Source organism: Pleurodeles waltl, chromosome 1_1 (assembly GCF_031143425.1).
Source record: "Pleurodeles waltl isolate 20211129_DDA chromosome 1_1, aPleWal1.hap1.20221129, whole genome shotgun sequence".
Taxonomy (NCBI): Eukaryota; Metazoa; Chordata; class Amphibia; order Caudata; family Salamandridae; genus Pleurodeles; species Pleurodeles waltl.
This window is the reverse complement of record NC_090436.1, coordinates 579,800,982-579,824,658: the sequence shown is the minus strand read 5'-3', so window position 1 is coordinate 579,824,658 and position 23,677 is coordinate 579,800,982.

Below are 23,677 nucleotides of genomic sequence, written 5' to 3'. Positions count from 1 at the left end.
TAACATTTTTCAAGCAAAATGTAAATAAAAATTAGATGTAAAAATATACATAAACAAAATGTTACAAATCATAAAATATATTAACGTTACATAAAAACGCTTAAAGTAAATAAAAATTACAAACAAAATCATTAAAGATTAAAAATATACTATTGCAATTATCTGTTTTATACATAAATATACCTATGGAATTTCTCATTACCAAAATGTTCTTTATTTAAAACATTTAATTATTCTATATCCATTAAAATATAGTACATATATAAGATGAACAGAAATATAATTGCTAATAAATACATCATAATTACTATATATTGAGTAGACTTTTTCTTCCAACTGTACATATTAAAAATTATTTGCTATTTATACAATTATTTAGAGTAAAACTTTTTCTTAACATAAAACTTGTATTTCATATTTCAAATCAAAAAGCAAAGCAAACCCAATACATTTATTTTGCATATATGTGTGTATATATATATATATATATATATATATAAATATATATATATCATCGCTGAATAATTAGTAACATTTTACAATTTAAAATTTAAAAATGTTAATTATCAATTTCCTAATCAACTAAAAGTAATTATGGAATTTAGTTTAAATCACAATTGCTTCATTTTGTAATTTATCAATACATTTAAAATAATAATAAGGAAATGTTTAAAAATTGTATTGTGTAAATAAAAACAATCATTTTAAAAATAGTAGATAATTAATATGCAAATTCGACATACAATCAAATATTAATATTTAAAACTATAAACACTAACATAAACATTAACTATATTAAAACTTAATAAAAATCAGACTTTACATAAAACTTTGGCCCTCATTCTGACCCTGGCGGTCGGTGATAAAGCGGCGGCCAAGCCGCCAACAGGCCGGCGGTCTAAAATATGCAATTCTGACCCTGGCGGGAACCGCCAACACAGCCCGCCAACTTAACACTCCGACCGCCACAGCGGTACAAACAAACAGCGCGGCGGTTCCCGCCAACTGCCCGGCGGCAGACAAAGTACCGCCCACCCTATTACGACCCACCAATCTGCCACCTTTTCCGGGGCGGGAGCACCGCCGATAAGAACACGGCGGAAACAGACTACGAACGGGAAAACGCTCACCTCTACGCACTCCACGCGAGATTCCGGCAGTATGGAGCCAGAGTTACAGGTCATCCCCGCACTCCTATTCCTCCTCATATACCAGGAGCACGCCCGGCGGCGCGGAAGACATCGGTGAGTACTGCACCTACGACACAGGGGAGGGAAAAGATTACCGGCACACCCACCCACATCCACTACAACACACACATCAATGCATTCCCACAGATCACTGTCACAACCCACAAACCACCCCCCTCCGAAATAATGCAAAGACCAAAAGAAGAGATCATAAACGGGCAGATATATTGAAATATGTACGCCATTAATCCCAAAAAATAAATAAACTATGTACAAAATATATACAGCTACTAAATGTAGTCCAACCACTGTCCGTGGATCACAGGGGTCCTGTGCAAAGGGGCAAGGCCCAGTCCCACGACAAGAACTCCACGGAGAGAACACTGCAGGGGCATCAGAAAGAAAATAGGACAGGCACCTCAGGGGGAAGGGAAGGGGGGGCACCTCAGCCACTTGAGTACACGACGCCAGATCCACGAGGGGACTCCATGACCACTGGGCCATCCTGGGGAGAGCAAAGCCACAGTCCATACAGTCCATACAGTGGGTGGCCTGCCCACTGGGCCATCCTGGGGAGAGCAAAGCCACAGTCCAAACAGTCCATACAGTGGGTGGCCTGCCCACTGGGCCATCCTGGGGAGAGCAAAGCCACAGTCCATACAGTCCATACAGTGGGTGGCCTGCCCACTGGGCCATCCTGGGGAGAGCAAAGCCACAGTCCATACAGTCCATACAGTGGGTGGCCTGCCCACTGGGCCATCCTGGGGAGAGCAAAGCCACAGTCCAAACAGTCCATACAGTGGGTGGCCTGCCCACTGGGCCATCCTGGGGAGAGCAAAGCCACAGTCCATACAGTCCATACAGTGGGTGGCCTGCCCACTGGGCCATCCTGGGGAGAGCAAAGCCACAGTCCATACAGTCCATACAGTGGGTGGCCTGCCCACTGGGCCATCCTGGGGAGAGCAAAGCCACAGTCCAAACAGTCCATACAGTGGGTGGCCTGCCCACTGGGCCATCCTGGGGAGAGCAAAGCCACAGTCCATACAGTCCATACAGTGGGTGGCCTGCCCACTGGGCCATCCTGGGGAGAGCAAAGCCACTGTCCAAACAGTCCATACAGTGGGTGGCCTGCCCACTGGGCCATCCTGGGGAGAGCAAAGCCACAGTCCATACAGTCCATACAGTGGGTGGCCTGCCCACTGGGCCATCCTGGGGAGAGCAAAGCCACAGTCCATACAGTCCATAACAGACCCCACTGCCACTGGAGGAGGCAAGTTGGCCAGAGGACATCCTGCAGCCCTGCCCGAGATAGATCCTGCCCTGCCACGTCTGCCAAAGGGCCAGCGGTTCTTGCCCTGAAGGGCCCAGTTCAGCGGTTCTTGAGACGGCGGGGCCCAGTTCAGCGGTTCTTGAGACGGCGGGGCCCAGTTCAGCGGTTCTTGCCTTGAAGGGCCCAGTTCAGCGGTTCTTGCCTTGAAGGGCCCAGTTCAGCGGTTCTTGAGACGGCGGGGCCCAGTTCAGCGGTTCTTGAGACGGCGGGGCCCAGTTCAGCGGTTCTTGCCTTGAAGGGCCCAGTTCAGCGGTTCTTGCCTTGAAGGGCCCACTTCAGCGGTTCTTGAGACGGCGGGGCCCAGTTCAGCGGTTCTTGCCTTGAAGGGCCCAGTTCAGCGGTTCTTGCCTTGAAGGGCCCAGTTCAGCGGTTCTTGCCTTGAAGGGCCCAGTTCAGCGGTTCCTGAGACGGCGGGGCCCAGTTCAGCGGTTCTTGAGACGGCGGGGCCCAGTTCAGCGGTTCTTGCCTTGAAGGGCCCAGTTCAGCGGTTCTTGAGACGGCGGGGCCCAGTTCAGCGGTTCTTGAGACGGCGGGGCCCAGTTCAGCGGTTCTTGCCTTGAAGGGCCCAGTTCAGCGGTTCTTGCCTTGAAGGGCCCAGTTCAGCGGTTCTTGAGACGGCGGGGCCCAGTTCAGCGGTTCTTGCCTTGAAGGGCCCAGTTCAGCGGTTCTTGCCTTGAAGGGCCCAGTTCAGCGGTTCTTGAGACGGCGGGGCCCAGTTCAGCGGTTCTTGCCTTGAAGGGCCCAGTTCAGCGGTTCTTGCCTTGAAGGGCCCAGTTCAGCGGTTCTTGCCTTGAAGGGCCCAGTTCAGCGGTTCTGGAGACGGCGGCCGGTCTATGGCCAACTGCTAATTGCCTGGTGGTGCCCTCCTGGGCAGCGGGGATGGTGCTCCTTCACTGCCCACCTGGGCTGTGGGTGGTGGGGCCCTCCTGGCCAGCTGGGCTGGGTCCTCCCTGGGCAGCGGCTATGGGGCTGGTGGGCTCTCCCGGGGCAGCTGTGCCGGTTCCTCCCGGGGCAGCGGCTATGGGGGTTGTGGGCTCTTCCTGGGCAGCAGGCCTGCTGCCTGACCTCTCCAACTTGCTGCCCTTGCCCTCCTTAGTCGTCGGCCTGTGGCCCTTTCCTCCCTTTGGAGCTGTGGCTGGTGACTGTCTCTGGGTGGTGTCCGGGGGGGATGTAGAAGGCGGGCTCCTGCGGCGCCCCTTCCGCCTTCTGCTCCTCTTCCCAGGGGGTGGGCTGGCTGTCCCCTTGCTGCTGGGCGAAGATCCAGACATGCGGGCTGGCGGGCTCCAATACCCCTGCACCCTTGTCAAGGGGGCTGCAGGGCTGGTGGTGGCTGAGGTGCTCTTCTTACCCCGACGAGAAGGAGGGGGGGGCTCAGGGTCAGGAAAGAAGTTAGTAGTGGCGAGGAAGAGCTTCTTGGGACAATGGAGAGTGGTAGGTACAGTGGGAATGGGAGTGGAGGGAGAGGATGTGGTTGTAGGTGAGTCACGTTTGCTGTCTTTGGGTGCAGGTGCAGGAGGGATAGGCTGTCGTGAGGTGGATGGCTGTTGGGTGGGTGGGTGGCTGCGTTTGTGTGGTGTGGAAGAGGGGGTGACAGACACAGTGGGAGAGGACACAGGGGACGTGTAAATGGCAGTGGGGGTGATGACTGCACGTGTGCGGACTGGAGTGGAGGGTGTGCTGGTGATGGAAACACTGGCTGATGGTGAGGTGAATGGAGGTGTGAGTGTAGACGTCACAGGGAGGGAGGAGGGAGACGAGGAGGTGGGGGTCACAGAGGTGGTAGTGACTGTTGGCATGTCTGCATCGGAATGTTGCGTGTGTGAATGTCTGCGTGATCTGTGGTGCTTATGTTTGGGTGAGCTTCTCTTGGGTGTTGAGGTGTGTGCAGGCTGGTCTGATGGTGTGGGTGGGACAGGCAGAGGAACAGGAGACTGGGAGGAGGGAGTTAGTAGAGGCAGGCAGGAGACAGGGACAATGGCTGCCGTCAGTGCTGAGGCCAGAGCCTGGAACGATCGCTGATGGGCAGCCTGACCCGAATGAATGCCCTCCAGGTACGCATTGCTGCGATGAACCTCCCTCTCCACCCCCTGGATGGCATTCAAAAGGGTAGTCTGCCCAACAATGAGCGTTCGGAGGAGGTCAATGACCTCCTCACTGAGGGCAGCGGGGGTAACAGGGGCAGGGCCTGAGGTGCCTGGGGCGAAGGAGATGCCCGGCTTCCTGGCAGAGCGGGCACGGGGCGAACGCGGAGGGGCTGCTGGGAGGGCGGAGATGGTGCGCTGGGTGGCGGCTGTACCTGTAATGGCGGGGGGCACGGATGGTGCCACCCCCGCAAGGGAGCCCCCTTCCGAGGACGTGTCCGTGTCGCTGCAGGCTCCAGTCGTCCCCGTCGTGGAGCTCCCCTCGCCCTCCGTCTCACTGGTCCAGTCTGACTCTGTGGCATGGCCCTCCTGGGCCATGTGAGATGCAGCTCCCTCCTGCCCCGATGCCACTTCTCCTCCGCCTGATGATGCTGATGCACACAAGCACAGAAAGACAAACAAAAAGGGGGGGGGAGAGAGAAATAAAGGGATATTGAGTACATGGATCTCCGGTACAGTTAGCGGACATGACAGACACAGATGCCCCCTGCACTAAGTTGCGCACTTGGGGTCCGCTACGCATTCCGTGGAACATGCCCTACACGCCTAGAGTTGACAACTGCACCCATGGATGACACGGCCCAGGGATGGCTGTACTGACAAACTACTGAGGGGGGTGGCTGGGGACACAGGGGCTTACGGGGGTGCCCAGCCTACAGATATCGCCCTGGCCTAGGGGGACCCACAGCCCTCCTCCCCCACCCAGACACCTCCACTGCGCGACAACAGAGTAGATAATGCTTGGACTCACCCCCTTGTGTCTGCTGTGCTGCCCTCACGCGCCCATCCAAATCAGGGTAGGCCACCGCCAGGATCCGGAACATCAGGGGGCTCAGTTGACGGCAGGCACCCCGCCTACGTTGGGAGGCCATCCCCAGCAGAGACTCGGCGGTCTTCTTGGTCCCGCGGCGGATGTCCTCCCACCTCTTGCGGCAGTGGGTGACCCGTCGATGGTGGACCCCCAGGGCCCGGACTTCCTTGGCGATGGCACGCCAAATCCCGATCTTCTCATGGGCGCGGACCTATGTGACACGTACAGGGAGGGAGAAATACCACATTCAAGTTACTCAGCATTTTCCTTTCCAGTGGCCCAACGCCCCCCATCCCCGCCAGGCCCCCCGCCAGGCCCAACATGCCCCCCATCCCCGCCAGGCCCTCCGCCAGGCCCCCCGCCAGGCCCAACATGCCCCCCATCCCCGCCAGGCCCCCCGCCAGGCCCCCGCCAGCCCCAACATGCCCCCCATCCCCGCCAGGCCCCCCGCCAGGCCCAACATGCCCCCCATCCCCGCCAGGCCCCCCGCCAGGCCCCCCGCCAGCCCCAACATGCCCCCCATCCCCGCCAGGCCCCCCGCCAGGCCCAACATGCCCCCCATCCCCGCCAGGCCCCCCGCCAGCCCCAACATGCCCCCCATCCCCGCCAGGCCCCCCGCCAGGCCCAACATGCCCCCCATCCCCGCCAGGCCCCCCGCCAGGCCCCCCGCCAGCCCCAACATGCCCCCCATCCCCGCCAGGCCCCCCGCCAGGCCCCCCGCCAGCCCCAACATGCCCCCCATCCCCGCCAGGCCCCCAAGCCAGCCAGTGGCCCCAAATCCAGATTGAATTAAACTCACTTGTTGGTCTGGAGGACCGTAGAGTAGCGCATACTGGGGGAGGACCCCATCCACAAGTTTCTCCAACTCCTCTCCAGTGAAGGCAGGGGCCCTTTCCCCAGTCGCAGCAGCCATTGTCCCTTCCAGACCGAGGTCACAGCAACACTTGCAGTATAGGTCCTCTCCTGTGAAAGTTCAAGTCGCAAGTGGATAAGTAGATAGAAAATGGCGGTCACGTCCGCGGCGGTGCGTACCGCGGCGGTGCGTCCCGCCACCGCCGGCGCCCTTCGCCATTGGCTCCTGAAACCCATAGGCTTCAATGTTAACCAATGCGGCTTCGCGCAGCGGTCTTCGCCCGCCGCCCGCCACGGTGTGCCACGCCAGCGCATTGACCTCACATCCCATTGTCACACTTCACAGGTCAGGCAGCCGCCATTTCCAGGGCCCACATGGCTCAATTTCAACTGCGTCACACAGGCCTAGGCCTTGCATAGCCACTCAGACACGCCATTCACTGCATAGAGAATCGTATACTGTGCTAGCTGTGAGTACGTACCTGTGGGTTGCCTGACTGTGTGCTCCATGTTGTCCTTCCTAGGCACCGTCCGCTGGGTTGGGCGAGGAGACGGATGAATCCTCCCGTGTACCGACCGCTGGTGGACCTGTCGACAATGGAAGAACGCCACATTATCCTGACCTACCGTCTTAACCGTGCCACTATCCATGAACTGTGTGCCCAGCTGGAGCCCGACCTGATGTCCCCCATCCGCCAACCCACAGGGATTCCCCCTCTGGTGCAGGTCATGTCAGTACTCCATTTCTTGGCAAGTGGGTCATTTCAGACAACCGTGGGAATTGCTTCCGGGATGTCTCAGCCCATGTTTTCAAAGGTGTTATCCAGAGTGTTGTCTGCCCTGATGAAATCCGTGAGGAACTACATCATTTTCCCTGAGGTGGGCGAATTGGCTACAGTGAAGGGTGATTTCTACGCCCTTGGACATATTCCCAACGTAATTGGTGCCATTGATGGGACCCATGTGGCTTTGGTTCCCCCAAGAGACAGGGAGCAGGTGTACAGGAACAGAAAAAGTTACCATTCAATGAACATCCAGGTGGTGTGTTTGGCTGACCAGTACATCTCGCATGTAAATGCCAAATTCCCAGGGTCAGTGCATGACGCCTACATCCTGAGGAATAGCAGCATCCCTTACGTGATGGAACAGCTACAGAGACACCGTGTATGGCTAGTGGGGGACTCTGGGTACCCCAACCTGTCGTGGCTACTGACCCCAGTAAGGAATCCCCGGACCAGGGCAGAGGAACGGTACAATGAGGCCCATGGGCGTACTAGGAGGGTGATCGAACGCACCTTTGGCCTCCTAAAGGCCAGGTTTCGCTGCCTGCATATGACCGGTGGATCCCTAATGTACTCACCTAAGAAGGTGTGTCACATCATCGTGGCCTGCTGCATGCTTCACAACCTGGCTTTGCGCCGCCAGGTGCCTTTCCTGCAGGAGGATGGTCGAGACGGTGGTGTTGTGGCAGCGGTGGAACCTGAGGAGAGTGACGAGGAGGAAGACGACGGGGCTGAAACAGACAACAGGGACAGAATCATTGAACAGTACTTCCAATAGGACACAGGTAACATTTCAAAGATAATTTAGTAAATGTTAACTACTCTGCAGCATCTCTGCTGCCTGTCTATTTGCCCCAGTGTATGATGACTGAGTTTTGGCTTTTCCCTCCCTATTTCAGATCTGGGGTCCCCACTACGAGTCCTGTGCTTCGTTTCCCCATGGACTACAGCTTTGTGGCAGCTGTTTGTTGACTTCACCATGTACAAGGACATATTTGCACTGTCATGTCAATTACAATCTATTGAAATCACAGCCAGACTCCTGATATTTTGGTGCAAAATAGGTGTTTATTGAAGTGCTCAAAATGGGATGGGTGGTGTCAAGTGGGTGGGGGCTATGGTGAAGGAATGTCCATGGCAGAGTCCAGAGTAACAGTCACACAGGTGCATTGTCCAGAGGCCTGTGGAGAGATGGAGCATGGGCAGTTCGAGGATGGACAGGGTGACAATGTGGGACAGTGGGATGACATCAGGTGGTATCCATTGCTGGCGGGGGTCTTGACATCCTACTCTGTCTTGCGAGATCTCAGGGCCCTCTTGCGGGGTGGTTCTTCTCCTGCAGGAGGTGGGGGTCTGGTGGGCTGCTGCTGTGCGGGGGCCTCCTGTCCACTAGCGCCGGCGGAGGTGGATGGCTGTTCTTGGTCCAGGCTAGTGGCAGGGGCCCTTGGGTGTTGTTCAGTGTCCGCCCTGCTGTTTACGAGGTCCTGCAGCAGCCCTACCATGGTAACCAGGGTGGTGTTGATGGCTCGGATGTCCTCCCTGTACCCCCGATAGTGTTCCTCCTGCAGCACCTGGATCTCCTGGAACCGGGCCAGTACCGTCGCCATCGTCTCCTGGGAGCGGTTGTATGCTCCAATGATGGTGGTGAGGACCTCGTGGAGAGTGGGTTCCCTGGGCCTCTCCTCCCCCCCCTGTCGCACAGCTGCCCGCCGAGTTGCCCTGTTTCCCTGGGCCTCTGCCCCCTGGCCGGTGTGCCCACTACCACTGCCCCCAGGTCCCTGTTGTTGTTGGGGTGGTGGGTTATCCTGGGTGCCCTGTAGTGGTAGACACATCGCAGATTGACGCGCCCTGGAGACAGAGGCATGGGCCCGCTGGGTGGGAGCTGTGCTGGTGTTCCCAGAGGGGTTAGGGTCTATAGTGGCCTGTGCCTGTGTGAGGGGAACCGACTGTCCAGAGGTCCCCGATGGTCCGGGCTGGTCATCGGTGTCCAGATCGACAGAGCTGCTGTCATCGCTGACGGCCTCTTGGGTGGGGGGTGTGGATAATTCTGGCCCTTCCGCCGCGGTGTGCTGACGGTCGGGTCCTGCAGGGGTATAGAGGTATGGTTATAGTTTCAATGTGTGGCATATGGGTGTATCTGTGGGTTCCCGTGTCCCCAAGTGCTGGCATTCGTGTGTGGGGGCTTTGGTGAGGGTGGCTTGTGGGGGGGATGTGTATATGCATTGGGCATGCTTTGGTGATGGGTGTCCATGCTTAGTGGACGCATGCAGGCCTAGGTTTTGGGATGTGTGGGTTGTGATGGTGAGACATTGGCGGGGAATAGGTGTGCTGGGGGTGGGGATGAGGATGGTGGTGGGGGTGAGGATGGTGGTGGGGGTGAGGGTGGGGGTGAGGATGGGGGTGGGGGTGAGGGTGGGGTTCGAGGATGGGGGTGAGGGTTGGGGTCTGATTTGGCATGCAGGTGGGGGGGAAGCAGTATTGAAGCTTCAACTTACCAGTATCCATTCCTCCGCCGACTCCTGCGAGGCCGTCAGGATGCAGGATGTTCAAGACTTCCTCCTCCCATGATGTGAATTGTGGGGGTTGAGGTGGGGGTCCTCCGCCAGTCTTCTGCACGGCGATGTTGTGCCTGGATACCATGGAACGCACCTTCCCCCGTAGGTCGTTCCATCGCTTCCTGATGTCTTCCCGATTTCTGGGGTGCTGTCCCACTGCGTTCACCCTGTCGACAATCCTCTGCCATAGCTCCGTCCTCCGGGCAATGCTGGTGTATTGTATCTGTGTGCCGAACAGCTGGGGCTCTACACGAACGATTTCCTCCACCATAACCCTGAGTTCTTCGTCTGTGAAGCGGGGTTGTCTTTGGGGTGCCATGGGGTGGTGTGTATGATGTGTGGGGTGGAGTATGTGTATTTAAGTGAGTTGAGTGTGGTGGTGTGTGTTGTTTTGTGTGTGGATAGTGTGTGGGTGATGGTGTTGAGTGGCTGTGGCTGTTATGTTTTGGATGCTGGTGTCTCGCTCTTGCCTTCTTTACGAATTTTTAAGCGTAGGGGTTTGTGGGTGATGTGGGTGGGTGTTTTATATTGTATTGTGTGTGTGGGAGTGGTGTGTGTATGTGTATCAGGTGTGTGGGATTCAAATCGTCCAATGTGGGTGAGTTTTGTTCGTTTGTGTGTATTCTGACCGCGCCGGTGTGTCCCGCCAATGGAATACCGCGTTTGAAAGACCGCCGCGTGGATTCGTGGGTCGTAATGGCATGGGCGTATTTCTATTGGCGTGGCGGTGGAGGTTTGGTCACCTCCACCTTTCCGCCGACCGCTGGTCTGGCGGTCTGTTGTGGCGGTCGGATTTTCGGAGGTTTGCCTTCTGCGGGTCAGAATGACCGTGGCGGGTTTCCGCGACCGCGGCGGGATTATGGAGGATTTCTGACCGGCGGTAGGCGCCTTTTACCGCCGAGGTCAGAATGACCACCTTTGTTTCAATAAACACACTGATGTAAACAATTAATAAACAACTTTAATAAAAGAAAATACAATAAAATGCATAAAAACACATGAAAACATTTTTTAAACAAACAATATTTTTATCGATGATGTTTTTGTATGAAAAGAGGGGTAACTATGAATGATTTCCCTATAAATTTCAAAGATGTGGGCTAAGTTTTTAGTGGCCGAAAGCAAGGATAAAAACAACTTTTCTCATAATAGTCTTCTGACATATATGTTACTGAGGCCTTTAAAAGCCAGAGATCTCACTATCCAACAACCAGCTGGGATAACTCTGAATGCTGAGCATCTGCGAATTCACGACCCCAATCAACAGCTGAGTAGCTGAGCAGCAGGAGGTTCGGGGGCCGGTTTCAGAGGTTCTGGGTACCCTTCTGTTTCTCTCGCTTGCTGCACATTGTGAGCTCCAAAAGCACTGTTGAGGAAGCGAGCGCAGAGGCCGACCAGTGAAACATCAAGGCCCTGTGTGTCAGGCCACACAAATTCATCAATAATTCACCACTCCTTTGGCCAGGCCACATAAATTCATTGCCAGTTCACCAATACTTGCCGCTTTTACGCAATGAGGCCTGGCAAGGTTCGTGATGAGTCAAAAGCCACACAGAAATGAGGGACTAAAGTGAAAGTCGATTCCAGAGTCGCTGATGGCCCTAGTGAGTACACATCTGCCACACTAAGTCTTGTCTATAAGAGATTGAGGAAGGAAAAAATTACTGACTTTTTAAAACCTTCTATGGCAAACTCTGCCCCTGCTCATGGTCGAATGTCAGAGAGCACAACAGTTAGGGGGTGATTCTAACCCTGGCGGTCGGTGTTAAAGCGGCGGCCAACCCGCCAACAGGCTGGCGGTAAAAAAAATGGGATTCTGAGCCTGGCGGGAACCGCCAACACAGACAGCCACCTTAACACTCCGACCGCCACAGCGGTACAAACAAACAGCGCGGCGGTCACCGCCAACAGACAGGCGGCAGACAATGTACCGCCCACACTATTCCAACTCACCAATCCGCCACCTTTTCCGGGGCGGGAGCACCGCCGATAAAAACACGGCGGAAACAGACTACGGACAGGAAAACGCTCACCACTACGCACTCCAGGAGGAAGGAGGACAGCATGGAACCCAAATTAAACATCCTACCTGCTCTCGTCTACCTTCTCATCTACCACGAGTACGAAGTCCGGCGCAGACGACAACAGTGAGTACTGCACCTACGACACACGGGAGGGGGAGGACGAAAGGTTACGGCACACACATATGCGACCCCCACCCCCCCCAACTATGTACTCACCAATGCAGAGCACCAAGTCACAGTGACACCACCCAAACACCCCTGAAAAATGCCAGGACATAATCATATTTGGAATAAATATTTATGTACCAAAAAGCTCCAGAAAATTAGCGTACAACCATGAAAGATATCCACAACAAAACTAATGACATACACATCAGTGTATAACTGAAGTAACAAGTCCTGCACATCCTACAAATTCAGCATGTCCGTGGGCCAAAGTCTTGAGAAACAAGGGCAAAGCCCACACAGGAGACCTGAGTCCTTTGGAGAGAACACTGCAGGGGCATCAGATGTAAAAACTACAGGCACCTCAGGGGGAAGGGAAGGGGGGGCACCACAGCCACATGAGTCCACGACGCCAGACCCACGAGGAGCCACCATGCCCACTGGACCATCCTGGGGAGTGCAAAGCCACAGTCTCTCAATGTCTCTACAGTGGGTGGGCTGCCCACTGGACCATCCTGGGGAGTGCAAAGCCACAGTCTCTCAATGTCTCTACAGTGGGTGGGCTGCCCACTGGACCATCCTGGGGAGTGCAAAGCCACAGTCTCTCAAGTCTCTACAGTGGGTGGGCTGCCCACTGGACCATCCTGGGGAGTGCAAAGCCACAGTCTCTCAATGTCTCTACAGTGGGTGGGCTGCCCACTGGACCATCCTGGGGAGTGCAAAGCCACAGTCTCTCAATGTCTCTACAGTGGCTGGGCTGCCCACTGGACCATCCTGGGGAGTGCCAAGCCACAGTCTCTCAATGTCTCTACAGTGGCTGGGCTGCCCACTGGACCATCCTGGGGAGTTCAAAGCCACAGTCTCTCAATGTCTCTACAGTGGCTGGGCTGCCCACTGGACCATCCTGGGGAGTGCAAAGCCACAGTCCATCAGGTGGATGACAGTCTCCACTGGTCAAGGAGGAGGCATGGTGGGCACAGTGAACCATAAACAGTGCTTGAGACGGCGGTGCCCAGCGGAGCGGTGCTTGAGACGGCGGTGCCCAGCGGAGCGGTGCTTGAGACGGCGGTGCCCAGCGGAGCGGTGCTTGAGAGGAAGGGCCCAGCGGAGCGGTGCCTCAGAGGAAGGGCCCAGCGGAGCGGTGCTTGAGAGGAAGGGCCCAGCGGAGCGGTGCTTGAGACGGCGGGGCCCAGCGGAGCGGTGCTTGAGACGGCGGTGCCCAGCGGAGCGGTGCTTGAGAGGAAGGGCCCAGCGGAGCGGTGCTTGAGAGGAAGGGCCCAGCGGAGCGGTGCTTGAGAGGAAGGGCCCAGCGGAGCGGTGCTTGAGACGGCGGGGCCCAGCGGAGCGGTGCTTGAGACGGCGGTGCCCAGCGGAGCGGTGCTTGAGACGGCGGTGCCCAGCGGAGCGGTGCTTGAGAGGAAGGGCCCAGCGGAGCGGTGCTTGAGAGGAAGGGCCCAGCGGAGCGGTGCTTGAGACGGCGGTGCCCAGCGGAGCGGTGCTTGAGAGGAAGGGCCCAGCGGAGCGGTGCTTGAGAGGAAGGGCCCAGCGGAGCGGTGCTTGAGAGGAAGGGCCCAGTGGAGCGGTGCTTGAGACGGCGGGGCCCAGCGGAGCGGTGCTTGAGAGGAAGGGCCCAGCGGAGCGGTGCTTGAGAGGAAGGGCCCAGCGGAGCGGTGCTTGAGACGGCGGGGCCCAGCGGAGCGGTGCTTGAGACAGCGGTGCCCAGCGGAGCGGTGCTTGAGACGGCGGTGCCCAGCGGAGCGGTGCTTGAGAGGAAGGGCCCAGCGGAGCGGTGCCTCAGAGGAAGGGCCCAGCGGAGCGGTGCTTGAGAGGAAGGGCCCAGCGGAGCGGTGCTTGAGACAGCGGGGCCCAGCGGAGCGGTGCTTGAGACGGCGGTGCCCAGCGGAGCGGTGCTTGAGAGGAAGGGCCCAGCGGAGCGGTGCTTGAGAGGAAGGGCCCAGCGGAGCGGTGCTTGAGAGGAAGGGCCCAGCGGAGCGGTGCTTGAGACGGCGGGGCCCAGCGGAGCGGTGCTTGAGACGGCGGTGCCCAGCGGAGCGGTGCTTGAGACGGCGGTGCCCAGAGGAGCGGTGCTTGACAGGAAGGGCCCAGCGGAGCGGTGCTTGAGAGGAAGGGCCCAGCGGAGCGGTGCTTGAGACGGCAGTGCCCAGCGGAGCGGTGCTTGAGAGGAAGGGCCCAGCGGAGCGGTGCTTGAGAGGAAGGGCCCAGCGGAGCGGTGCTTGAGAGGAAGGGCCCAGCGGAGCGGTGCTTGAGACGGCGGGGCCCAGCGGAGCGATGCTTGAGAGGAAGGGCCCAGCGGAGCGGTGCTTGAGAGGAAGGGCCCAGCGGAGCGGTGCTTGAGACGGCGGGGCCCAGCGGAGCGGTGCTTGAGACGGCGGTGCCCTGTTCAGCGGTGCTCTTCTCCACGGCAGGCCCTGTTCAGCGGTGCTCTTCTGCACCGCGGGCCCTGTTCAGCGGTGCTCTTCTCCACGGCGGGGCCCTGTTCAGCGGTGCTCTTCTCCACGGCGGGGCCCTGTTCAGCGGTGCTCTTCTCCACGGCAGGCCCTGTTCAGCGGTGCTCTTCTGCACCGCGGGCCCTGTTCAGCGGTGCTCTTCTCCACGGCGGGGCCCTGTTCAGCGGTGCTCTTCTCCACGGCGGGGCCCGGTTCAGCGGTGCTCTTCTGCACCGCGGGCCCTGTTCAGCGGTGCTCTTCTCCACGGCAGGCCCTGTTCAGCGGTGCTCTTCTGCACCGCGGGCCCTGTTCAGCGGTGCTCTTCTCCACGGCGGGGCCTGGTTCAGCGGTGCTCTTCTCCACGGCGGGGCCCGGTTCAGCGGTGCTCTTCTGCACCGCGGGCCCTGTTCAGCGGTGCTCTTCTCCACGGCAGGCCCTGTTCAGCGGTGCTCTTCTGCACCGCGGGCCCTGTTCAGCGGTGCTCTTCTCCACGGCGGGGCCCTGTTCAGCGGTGCTCTTCTCCACGGCGGGACCCGGTTCAGCGGTGCTCTTCTCCACGGCGGGGCCCGGTTCAGCGGTGCTCTTCTGCACCGCGGGCCCTGTTCAGCGGTGCTCATCCAGCAGGTCAAGGGAGCCAGACCTGGCCTCGATGCCCTGCTCAGTCGCCCTCGGACCGTGACATTTCTGGACCCTTCGGGGACGGACTCCTGGCCTCCTTAGTGTCCTCCTTCCCAGCTGGGATGTGGCATGTGGGGTCCACCTTCTCCGTGCTCCTGCTGCCCTTCCGCTCCTTTGATGGGGCTCTCGGGCCCTTGCCTCCCCTAGATGGTGTGGGTGGTGAAGTGGCCGCACATTGCTCCTTGGGGGCAGCCCTGTCGGTCCTCGCACGGCGGTCCTTGTTTTTGCGGGTCCTCTTGCCGGGGGGGGGGGCTGGACGTGTCCTTGCTGCTGATCGATGTGTCACTGCTGGCAAAGGGTGGGCTCCAGAACCCAGGCACAACAGTGACACCGGAAGCTGGGCTGGTGGTGGCTGCGGTGCTCTTGGGACTCTTTGAAGATGGAGAGGGGAGGTCATCGGGGGGAAAGAGGTTAAGGTTAGCCAGGAAAAGTTTTTTAGGGCCAAGGTAAAGGGTAGGAGAAGTGGAGATGGAAGTGGAGGTAGAGGAGGTGGTTGTAGGAGAGTCAGGTGTGCTGTCATTGGGTGAAGGTGCTGGTGCTGTAGGCTGTCGTGAGGTGGATGGCTGTTGGGTGGGTGGCTGCCTGCGTTTGTGTGTCTTGGAAGAGGGGGTGACAGACACAGTGGGAGAGGACACAGGGGACGTGTACATGGCAGTGGGGGTGGTGACTGCACGAGTGTGGACTGTACTGGAGGGTGAGGTGGTGATGGAAGCACTGGCTGATGTTGGGGTGCATGCAGGTGTGAGTGTAGACATCACAGGGAGGGAGGAGGGAGACGAGGAGGAGGGGGACACAGGGGTGGCAGTGGCTGTTGGCATGTCTGCATCTGGGTGTTGCTCGGGTGAGTGTTTGCGGGATCTGTGGTGCTTGTGTTTGGATGAGCTGCTCTTGGGTGTTGAGGTGTGTGCAGGCTGGTCTGATGGTGTGGATGGGATAGGCTGAGGAACAGGAGAAAGAGACAGGCTGGAGGCAGTCAGAAGAGGGAGGCTGGAAACTGGGACAATGGCTGCCGTCAGTGCTGAGGCCAGAGCAGTGAACGCTCGTTGATGGGCAGCCTGACCCGAATGAATGCCCTCCAGGTACGCATTGCTCTGTTGCACCTCCCTTTGCACACCCTGGATGGCATTCAAAAGGGTCGTCTGCCCAACAATGAGCGTCCTGACCAGGTCAATGAGCTCCGCACTGAGGGCAGCAGGGGCAACAGGGGCAGGGGCTGAGGTGCCTGGGGCGAAGGAGACGCGCGCCTTTCTGGGCAAACCGGCACGGAGCGAAGACTGAGGGGCTGCTGGGAGGGCGGGGCTGGTGCGTTGGGTGGCGGCTGTACCTGTAGAGGCGGGGGGCACGGATGTTGCCGCCACCCCTAGGGAGCTCCCATCCGAGGACGTGTCGCTTTCGCTGCTCTCACCAGCGGTCCCCGTCGTGGTGCTCCCCTCGCCCTCCGGATCACTGGTGCCCTCGGTGTCTGTTCCTGGGCCCACCGGGGCCTTGTGTCCTGCAGCTCCCTCGTGCTCCGATGCCATATCTCCTCCGCCTGATGATGCTAATGCACACATGCACAAGAAGATGAAGAGAAAGGGTGGGGGGAGAAAAAAGAAGTCCAGGTTGAGTGCATGCAATGTCAACACCGTTGGCGGAGAGGACAGACACAGGTGCCTAATGCACTAAGCCGCGCATTCGGGGTACACTACTCAGTACTACTGACTAACACAACAGGCCAAGAGACGTCAAACGCGCACATGGGAGATGCTGGACCTTCAATGGCTGTACTTGTCACCCTACAGAGGTGGGGGCCGGGGGCACAGGGCCATGCCTAAGGGAGAGGACTACACTACAGAAAGCGCCCTGGCCTAATGTCACCCACAGCCCTCCTCCCCCACCCAGACGCCTCCACTGCGCAGAAAGATAGGAGAATGTGCTGATACTCACCCCCTTGTGTCTGCTGTGATGTCTTAAAGCGCCCATCCAATTCAGGGTAGGCCACCGCCAGGATCCGAGACATCAGGGGGGTCATGGTGCGACTGGCACCCCTCCTAGGTTGGGAGGCCATCCCCAGCAGTGTTTCTGCGGTCTTCCTTGTTCCGCGGCGGATGTCCTCCCACCTCTTGCGGCAGTGGGTGCCCCGTCTGTTGTTGACCCCCAAGGTCCGGACTTCCTTGGCGATGGCACGCCAAATCTCGATCTTCTGATGGGCGCTGACCTATTAGACATGTACAGGGTGGAAAGGAGGAAATCATCAATGACCTGCATGTTAGATGTAATTGGCCCCCACCCACCCACTTTGCCATATGGCACATGCTCTCATCTGTCGGGCGTTGCACTCCTCATTCGCCCCCCACCCCACCAACTTACATCCACCCCAATCCACACAGGCATAGCCCATTCCATTAGCACCCGGTGTACTCACTTGTTGGTCTGGAGGACCGTAGAGTAGCGCATACTGGGGGAGGACCCCATCCACGAGCTTCTCCAACTCTTCAGACGTGAAGGCAGGGGCCCTTTCCCCAGTCGCAGCAGCCATTGTATCTTCCAGACCGAGGTCACAGCAGCACTTGCAGTATAGGTCCTCTCCTGTGGATGATCAGGTCTCGAGTGATTAAGCAGATAGAAAATGGCGGTCACGCCTGCGGCGGTGCGTACCGCGGCGGTGCGTACCGCGACCGCCGGCGCACTTCGTCATTGGCTCCTGAAACCCATAGGCTTCAATGTTAACCAATGCGGCTTTGCGCCGCGGTCTTCGACAGCCTACCGCCACGGTGTGCCCCGCCAGCGCATTGACCTCACATCCCATTGTCCCACTTCACAGGTCAGGCAGCCGCCATTTCAAGGGCCCACATGGCTTAATTTTGACTGCGACACACAGGCCTAGGCCTTGCATTGCCACACATACACGCCTTTCAACCCATTGCCATTCTTTAACTGTGCAAGCTGTCTGTACGTACCTGTGGTTTGCCTGACTCTGTGCTCCATGTTGTCCTTCCTAGGCACCGTCCGCTGGGACTTGCGATGAGAAGGAGGAATCCTCACGTGTACCGACCGCTGGTGGACCTGTCGACAATGGAAGAACGCCATATAATACTTCGATACAGACTTGACCGTGCCACTATCCATGAACTGTGTGCCCAGCTGGAGCCAGCCCTGATGTCCCCCATCCGCCAACCCACAGGGATTCCCCCTCTGGTGCAGGTTTTGTCAGTCCTCCATTTTTTGGCCAGTGGGTCATTCCAGACCACAGTGGCCATGTCATCTGGAATGTCTCAGCCTATGTTTTCTAAGATTTTGAGCAGAGTGTTGTCTGCCCTGATGAAACTCATGCGGAGCTACATCATTTTCCCAGAGGAGGGTGACTTGCCTACAGTGAAGGGTGATTTCTATGCCCTTGGACATATCCCCAACATCATTGGTGCCATTGATGGGACCCATGTGGCTTTGGTACCCCCAAAAGACGATGAGCAGGTGTACCGAAACAGAAAAAATTATCATTCGATGAATGTCCAGGTGGTCTGTTTGGCTGACCAGTACATCTCCCATGTAAATGCCAAGTTCCCAGGGTCAGTGCATGACGCGTATGTGATGCGAAATAGCAGCATCCCCTATGTGATGGAGCAGCTACAGAGACAACGTGTGTGGCTAATAGGTGACTCTGGTTACCCCAACCTGCCGTGGCTACTGACCCCAGTGAGGAATCCCCGGACAAGGGCAGAGGAACGGTACAATGAGGCCCATGGGCGTACTAGGAGGGTGATTGAGCGAACCTTTGGCCTCCTGAAGGCCAGGTTTAGGTGCCTGCATATGACAGGTGGATCCCTAATGTACTCACCAAAGAAGGTGTGCCATATCATCGTGGCGTGCTGTATGCTTCACAACCTGGCTTTGCGACGCCAGGTGCCTTTCCTGCAGGAGGATGGTCCAGATGGTGGTGTTGTAGAAGCCGTGGAGCCTGTGGAGAGTGAAGAGGAGGAAGACTCAGAGGACGACACAGACAATAGGGACAGAGTGATACAACAGTATTTCCAGTAACACCCAGGTAAGAATCACCCACGCCATTTCACAATTGCTTATAGCCTCCTGCATCTGTACTTTCTGTAGTTCCCCACAGATGTTTTTCATTAATTTTTGCCTTTCCCTTCCCTTCTCAGTGCTGTCTGACTCAGTACCTGACTTCTGCTTGGTTCGCCCATGAAATACAGCGTATTGACATTGGTATGTTGTCATGACTAATTGACAGAACAGAAATCGAACAGTAATATGTAATACATTTGTCAATAATACAGCATGACTCAAAACAGATTTGTGTGCAAAATGTGATTTATTTACAGTGCTAGATATCGGTACATGTGATTCTAAGGGTGATGGGTGGGGGTGGAGGAATATCCATGGCAGAGTCCAGTTCTCAGTCTCACAGGTGCATTGTCCTTTTGCCTGTGGAAGGATGGAGCATAGGCAGTTCATGGTTGGACAGGGTGGCAATGTGGGACAGTGGGAAGACTTGAGGGGGTATGTCCTGCAGGCGGGGGTCTTGACATCCTACTCTGTCTTTTTCTTTGGTCTCAGGCTCCTCTTACGGGGTGGTTGTTCTTCAGCAGGAGGTGGGGTTCTGGGGGGCTGTCGAGGTGTTGGGACCTCCTGTCCACTAGCGCCGGCGGAGGTGGTAGGCTGTTCCTGGTCCGGGCTAGTGACAGGGGCCCTGTGTGGTGCACCATGGTCCCGCAACGCGTCCTCTATCCTGTGGAGGGCCTGGACGATGGTCCCCATTGCGGTCCCGATGATTCTCAGCTCCTCCCTGAACCCCATGTAGCGTTCCTCCTGCTGTGCCTGGATCTCAGTGAACCTGGCCAGTACCGTCGCCATCGTTTCTTGGGAGTGGTGGTATGCCCCCATGATGGTGGTGAGGGCCTCTTGGAGAGTGGGTTCCCTGGGCCTCTCCTCCCCCCCCTGTCGCACAGCAGCCCTCCGAGCTGCCCGGTTTCCCCCGGCCTCTGTCCCCTGGACGGTGTGCCCGCTACCACTGCCCCCAGGTCCCTGTTGTTGTTGGGGTGTTGGGTTAGCCTGGGTGCCCTGTAGTGGCAGACACACCGCTGATTGAGCTGTCCTAGAGACAGAGGCATGGGCCCGCTGGGTGGGAGCTGTGCTGGTGTCGGCAGAGGGGGTCGGGTCTGGTGTGGCCTGTGGCTGCCTGAGGGGAACCGACTGCCCAGAGGTCCCCGATGGTCCGGGCTGGTCATCAGGTTCACTGTCGACAGAGCTGCTATCCTCAGTGTGGGCCTGTTCCGGTGGTGGGATGGACACTTCTGGACCCTCCTGGCTGGTGTGTTGTCGTTCGGGTCCTGCATGGGGTAAGAGAGTTTGGTTATTATTTCTGTGTGTGCAATAGCATGCGTGTTGTGGGTGCCCTTGTCCCCCAGTGCAGGCATTCCCTGGAGGGAGGTGTTGTGAGGGTATTTAGTGGGGGGGAGGGGTTAGTGCAGTGGTCATGCTTAGGTGATTGGTGCCCATGATTTGTGTTGGCATGCAGGAGTTGGTGTTGGGATGGGTGGGTTGTGCTGGTGAGACATTGTCAGGGAGGATGTGTGCTGGGGGGTTGGGGGTGAGGGTGGGGGTGTGGGTTGGCATGCTGGTGGGGTGGGGGGATATAGTAGTTGAGATGGGACTTACCAGAGTCCATTCCTCCGGCTACTCCAGCGAGGCCCTGAGGATGCAGGATGGTCAAGACCTCTTGCTCCCACAATGTAAATTCGGGAGGGGTGGGTGGGGGTCCGCCGTCAGTCTTCTGGACCGCGATGTTGTGCCTGGAGACCATCGATCGGACCTTCCCCCGTAGGTCGTTCCATCTTTTGCGGATGTCCTCTCTATTCCTGGGATGCTGTCCCACCGCGTTGACCCTGTCCACGATCCGCTGCCATAGCTCCGCCTTCCTGGCTATACTGGTGTGCTGCACCTGCGAGCCAAAGAGCTGGGGTTCCACTCTTAGGATTTCCTCCACCATGACCCGGAGTTCTTGGTCCGAAAAGCGTGGGTGCCTTTGGGGTGCCATGGGGTGGTGTGGGTGAGGTGTGGGGTGGTGTATGTGATGCGGAGTGTGTTGGTGAGTGGTGCTTTGTGCTACTATGTGGTGTGTGTGATGGTGTAGTGTGCCTCAGTGTGTCTTGCTATGGATTGTCTGCTGTGTCTCTCTCTCCTTCTCTCAGTAATTAGGGTCGCAGGGGTTTGTGGGTGGTGTGGGTGTGTGTTTTATAGTTGGTTGATTGTGTGGGAGTGGTGTGTGTATGTGTATCAGGTGTGTGTATTTCAAATTGTCCAATGTGGCTGTGTTTTGGTGATGTGTGTGTATTCTGACCGCGGCGGTGTGTACCGCCAATGGAATACCGCGTTTGAATGACCGCCGTGTGGATTCGTGGGTCGTAATGGCATGGGCGTATTTCTGTTGGCGTGACGGTGGAGGTTTGGTCATCTCCAGTTTATCGCTGCCCGCCGATGTGGCGGGCTGCAGTGGAGGACGGATTTTTGGAGGTTTGGCCGTTGTGGGTCGGAATGACCGTGGCGGTTGACCGCGGCCGCGGCGGTGTTATGGCGGTCTTATGACCGGCGGTAAGGGCATTTTACCGCCGAGGTCAGAATGACCCCCTTAGTGTTTTCCCCAGTATGATGCCGACAGAGAAGGAGTCTAATAATCCAAATTGGCCAAAGCACAGCTGATGTGCCTGCATCAGACAAAGATGTGTGTTTGATGGAGCTGTCCTCTAGCATCATTGTGGAAAACGATATCATTTCTAAGCATGTCACCTCAAGGAGGTCCCCTTCTCTCTTATGTAAACTGAGCCAAGTCAACTCCTCTCTAGAAAGATCTCCTGAAGCTTCTGTCTTATGGCAAGAGCAGCAGGACACAACCACCAATTTCAGGCCCCAAACATGATTACAACATCCTGCTCTCTCCAATAAAAATCAAACGATCTAACAAACCAGATGAAATGGATTTCTGCCTGCCAGTGAGAGGAAACCTTGGGGACAGCTTAAAGCTTAACACAGATTCACTGAAATCCAAGGGCCACAGAAATGAGGAACAATGCACAACCCCCATCCCATCAGCAGGATTTTTATTAGAATGCACGGTGAAAGGCCTAAGATCAGGGGCCCACAAACATGGGCCAAAATGCACTTGTGCCACTGCCCCTGTGGGCCCTGCTCCTAAACACAATTGAGGTGACTTCTTCATCTCTTTTTTTCACTCTGATAAACTCGACTGTCAAGTCAACATTCTAAAGTCTCTGGCAGTCCATGTCATTGGTATTGACCAAAAGTTGCAAGATCTAAACACTCTTCTCAAGCTAGTACAGAAAGATCCTGATACAGTTTATCACTTGTGCCAATGCTTTTCATTTATGAATCATTTAAAAACAATGCCATCTATTCCTGTCAGAAATCTTGGCAGCCATCAACATTTCAAAGTCTTCCCTGGCACCCAAGCCTGCTCTAAAATTTGATAATGACAACTCTCAGCAGGCTACCCATGAAGTAAGCCAGCCCAGGAGCGAACAGGACGTACTCGACCAGAAACCACTACCTGAGTCCAGTCACGGTGCTCTGTCAGATACTGAAAAAGATGTTGAGGTAACCCCTGAGAAAAGAAATACCAAGGTTCCACTGGAGCCCCTGGACCATAGTCCACCATGGAGTTCTTCCATGAGGCCTCATTATGGAGCTTATCAAGAAGCAAAGTTACCCATGGCTAAAAGAGAGCGTAAACATCTTAGAAAGCCTAGGAAGAACAAGCTGAATAACGAAACAGACTCAAAACTAATGCCTTCAGATGTTTACAACTCTCATAGGAGGACAAAGATCAGCGGAGGTTATGGCCACTATATCCACTTTTCCAATCTTACAATCTAAAGAGTAAATATCACCAGAGCCTATTCAATAGGAAAAGAGGGATATTGTTCAAGCAGCCTCAGGTAGCATAGCCAGGCCAGCAGACACGGCATTTTTAGCACCCAACAACTCAAACATAGAGAACCAGAGCAAGGTACCGCCTTATAATACCTCAATGGAATTTCAGGGCAAACAGCAAATTAGACTTAGCCCAATGCAGGCTTCCCTTGCTCATGTTCAAGTAACAGCTCACCCCTCTCCCACCGCCAATAACCAACTTAGTAACTTTAAGTAGGTCTAAACTTAAGAAACACTAGCCAACAATGGCAAGCAACAGCCATCTCAAAGCTCACTTCAGCTCACATGGAACTTTGCCCATGACTGCCAGGAGGATCTCCCACTGCATGGAGGCTGTCTGGAAGCAGAACCAGTAAGGATTGAGATGACTCTGCACTACAGGTCCACAGGAAGGCACAATATTTTAAATAGGGTGGCAGTTTTAAAACTAGTCTGGACCATGGATAATATGAAACATCTTCAATCAGATCACATTGAACGTATTCAATTTAAGGTTAACCAAGTTTCACCAGGAAGTAAGGGGCCAATTGGTTCTCCAACTCACTCCGGTTAATAGGGCTGTTAGAAAGCTTCCGCAACAGGACCCACTTGCCAGTCATGATCCTAGGAAACAAACAGTAGTCCTAAGACAACAATATATTAGTCTGCTAAACACTCATACCTGACCCAATTATGGTTGTCGGGTAGGTTCTCATTAGCCTAATGAGACTACTTGATTTGGGTGTCAGAATCACTTGTACTGAGGGATACTGAGTCTGAAT